This window comes from Mytilus galloprovincialis, chromosome 7, assembly GCF_965363235.1.
Source record: "Mytilus galloprovincialis chromosome 7, xbMytGall1.hap1.1, whole genome shotgun sequence".
Lineage (NCBI taxonomy): Eukaryota > Metazoa > Mollusca > Bivalvia > Mytilida > Mytilidae > Mytilus > Mytilus galloprovincialis.
This window is the reverse complement of record NC_134844.1, coordinates 19029209-19033496: the sequence shown is the minus strand read 5'-3', so window position 1 is coordinate 19033496 and position 4288 is coordinate 19029209. Positions and strand designations below refer to the sequence as shown.

At 31.5% G+C, this 4288-nt stretch overlaps 1 long non-coding RNA gene across 1 annotated transcript; it reads right to left on the bottom strand.

Moving 5' to 3' along the window:
* Positions 1-293: 293 nt before the first annotated feature.
* On the bottom strand, positions 294-3966 carry LOC143082470 (uncharacterized). The gene is made up of 4 exons (XR_012980400.1): positions 3879-3966; positions 3529-3645; positions 1929-2069; positions 294-1087 (listed from the first exon to the last, which is right to left on the bottom strand). It is a non-coding gene; the product is annotated as an uncharacterized LOC143082470 (long non-coding RNA).
* Between the last annotated feature and the right edge of the window lie 322 nt (positions 3967-4288).

Below are 4288 nucleotides of genomic sequence, written 5' to 3'. Positions count from 1 at the left end.
CATAAAACAACCAACAATGACAAAATGCTTTCCATGTCCTCAACCAAGTTATCACTAAGGCAATTCAACTTCAATAAACATTTTGTTTGTCTTTAATAGTCATTGTCAAAGTCAAAGTGCAGTGCTAGTGAAATAGCCTCAACAGAGTAGAAATGAGTAAAAAAAAAAAATGTTTTTGAAGATATTTGAACATTTATAAAATGATATTTTTTTCAAGATGTAGGACACACATTGGACATTTTAGTGTGCTGATTTGGGTCTCCATGCTGTGGTATTTTGTTAGAAAAATGGCATCCTACATCTTAGCCTTGGAATTTATTTTGGAAAATGAAAAAAAAAATCTTTTGTTGATGAAAGCATGGCAAAAGGCAATTTAATGTAAACAATTTCTGTATTTCTTTTATCTTAGTTATCAATTATAGATATGAGGGTAGATAGGACCTTTATCGGGACTCCAGGATTGGGTGTTTTTAAGCTCGAGATTTCGGGACTGACCCTTTTAAGATCCGGGAATTAATTTTTTGAATTTCGGGATGTCCGGATTTAAATTTATTTAAATTCGGGACTTCAGGATTTCAAGTTTTTAAGCCCAGGATTTCAGGATAAGTTTTCAGAATTATGACCCATGTGGTCGCATCAATCTCCCATTGATTAAAGGTAAGCTTCATCAAAACAACTCCATTCACTTGTTAAATTTTGAAAAATGACCAGAGCAACTGAATTAATTTTAAAGACCATTGAGGTAGTGGCCATTTTCCTCAATAATAAGAGTGACATTTTTCTCTTGCGGGGGAGTCAAGATTTCCAAATAGTTTGTTGTTTGTTATATAGTTGAAGACCTGTCTTTGGTTATTTATTTTCATTGGGTAGCTGCCTTGTTGATTTATACCCTACATCCCCCTTTTTTCATAATGATGCATAATATCTAACCAACAAAAAGAATACTCACCAAGTTTGATTAAAGATGAGGTTCTTACCATAATATTTGGTAACCCCAGATATACTTAACAGCTGTCTTACTGTTCTCATTGCTTACTCTTCAAGGTCATCAATCTCTCTTCTGCTCTCTGCTCAGCTGTTGGCTCCTCTAAAACATCATTTCTTTTTAATAAATATGAAAGAATGGAACTTAAAAATCTATATTATTTATCATTCTTTATAAATCTTGGTTGGTTGGCCTGGTCACCGGTTGGAAAGTTTATAATTTATATTATTTTTGTTTTTTTATAAAATGTTGGGTTTTTTTTGTTGATCTAAGAGAGTCATCATTGTCATATGTTTTCTTTGATGCATCTTTAATCATTGCTATAAACCAACCGTATCACAAACTAATACATGCAAACTAAGCAAAAGTTTAAAAGTCAATAGACTATGACTGAGGGGGCAGGTCCAAATAATCTCCATGGAAATGATATATGCTGATACTTATACAACTGCAGACCTATTATCATTAACCAACCACTAATGGTTTCCCATAAACTGACCTAATCAAACTAATACATAACTAAGCAAAAATTTAAAAGTCAATAAACCATAACTGAAGGGGCGGGGCCAAATAATCCCCATGGTAATAAGAGGTGCTAATGCTTATAAAACTACATACCAATCATCGTTAACCTACCACTAGTGGTTCCCCATAAACTTACATAGTCACAAGCTAATACATGAAAACTAAGCAAAAGTTTAAAAGTCAATATAAAACCACAACTGAGGGGGCAGGGCCAAATAATCTCCATGGTAATGAAATGTGCTAGTGCTAATACAGCTGTGTACTAAATATCTTTGACTGATCAGTTCACCATCAACTTACATAATCACAAACTAATACATTGTTGACGTCGCCGTCAACAGCATACCTATGTCTCGCTTTTTGACTCCATCAACAACAAAAATAATGAGGGGAAATGTAATATTCAACCAATACATACCTTATAGATGAACGCGACTAGCCAATTCTTTTATACTGGTGTATATACTCTACAGCCTAGGTTTTCTGTAGGTCTTTTTTAAGTTTCTGTGGTTTAACAATTCATCAAAATGAGAATGTTGTGGATAGTCTTGTAAATTCTCTGAAATACAAAATTCAATGTACTTTTCCATATCTATATATGCCTTTTTCAGCTGCACTGTTTTTTTTGTTATCAATATGCTGTGATATTTTTCAAAAGCATACACAAAACATTATGATTGGTTTAAAAAAATCTTAAAAATGGAAATTAACCAATGATGTAACTTTATTTTTATTGTGGTGTACAACCAATGAGATTACCCGTAGTCCTTGGATTTTGAAAATTAAGGAAAATTACATTTGTTGTGTAAACACAGCCAAGTTTGCAATATGATTATGATGAAACTAAAACCAAAGGTACATATAATAAGAATGTGTCCATAGTACACTGATGCCCCTCTTGCACCATCATTTTCTATGTTCAGTGGACTGTGAAATTGGGTTCAAAACTCAAATTGGCTTTACAGTTGGAAAGACAATATCATAGGGAACATCTGTACAAAGTTTCAAGTTGATTGGATTTCAACTTCATCAATTAAGAGCTGTGCCATGGGCGCATGATACGCCCGTCGCTTTTTCAACGAATAAAGTTTGATTACTCCTCAATGTTATATCAGAAATTTATAAAAAAAACTAAAGGGAGGTTATTTTTATAGATATAAACTAGTCACCAAAGTTTCATGAAATCTGTTCAAAGCACTTTTGAGTTATTGTCCGAAAACTGGAAAATCCCACCTTTTTTATGAATAAAATCTCATAAACTTGGAAACTTAAAATCAAAAATTTATAAAAATCGAAGGGGAGCTTAAGTCAATAAAAATAAACAATTCTACAAATTTTCATGAAATCTGCTCAAAGCACTTGTGACTTATTGTCCGAAAACTGGAAAATCCTCCCTTTTTATAACACGGAAACGTAAAATTTAAAATTTATAAAAATTGAAAGGGAGCTAGGACTATGACAGACTGATGGATGAACGAACGGACGGACAAACGAAAGTACGGAAGAATGAATGGAAGAATGAACAGACAGACGAACAAACAGACACACAGAACAGGAAACATAATTATGGCCCTCTACTATCGTAGTTTGGGAATAATAAGCTTTCAAAATAAATACATGGTCCAAATTTATTAGTAAATTGAAGCAGATGATGCATATAACCTCCTTGTTTAACTTAATGTCTTTTACTGACTTTTGTGGCATATAACCTCCTTGTTTAACTTAATGTCTTTTACTGACTTTTGTGGAATTTTAAATAGCTACAGAAAGTACAATTTCGTTTATATTAACATTTTTTAAACTTCATGCTTTTTTTGTTGATGCTTCTCTGGCTTAGGTCCATCCCTGCAATATCATTTGGATAGACATACAAACTATAATACATAGCAAATATTTGTAACTCAAAATCATAGTAGAGAAACAGGCAGATATTATTCAGTTATTCATTTAGGTCTCTGAAAGGTAATATAACAGGGTTTGTATCATTTTTGTTTTTAATTTACTATTGACTATCATACCTATATGCTCTGCGTCTTTCATTGTTTAAAATCTATATAATAGCGTTTAGTGTCTGGTTTTCCTAAATTATACCAATTTAGATGACTATAACTGTATAATTTCCTAGAAGCCAAGAACTGAAAAGAAACATTTAACATTAAAACAAGTCAATGAAAAAATGTTATACATCTCAAATAAATAAATTAGCATGAAGAAATGGTTAAGAGTTATCATTGTGTTTCACATCCATCCTTATTATGTATGAAAAATTTGTGAAATCTTTAATTCTTTAAAAGTAATTTTCTGGAACTTAAATAAAGTTTGAAATCCAAAATAGATAACATTGATGTAATTTTTACTGATTCCTTACCTTAAACTCCTCATGAAACTTTAAAATTTTTCATGTCTTCAAAACAATTTCAGGAAAAAATGCAAGTGTTTGTCCATGTAAAGATCAAACTAATTTGAAACCAAAATTCAAATTTTCACCTGTAAATCACATGATCATATGTACAGGTAAAAAACTTTTTACTTGAAATCTACTCACTTCACACTTGAGTAACTGACTGGGTAGAAAAATATAATAAATGTAACCTATTTCACAAAATATGTAACATAATTTGGTTCAGATAATAAAGAATTCCCCTAAGAGGAAAAGTCTTAATTTATTAAAGAGTAAAATCTAAAAACATGAGGCTCCAAGAACCTGCATAAATTTTGTAAACTTTTGCATGATATTGTCTAAAGCATTTAATGAGTACATGCATAACCAATGATACT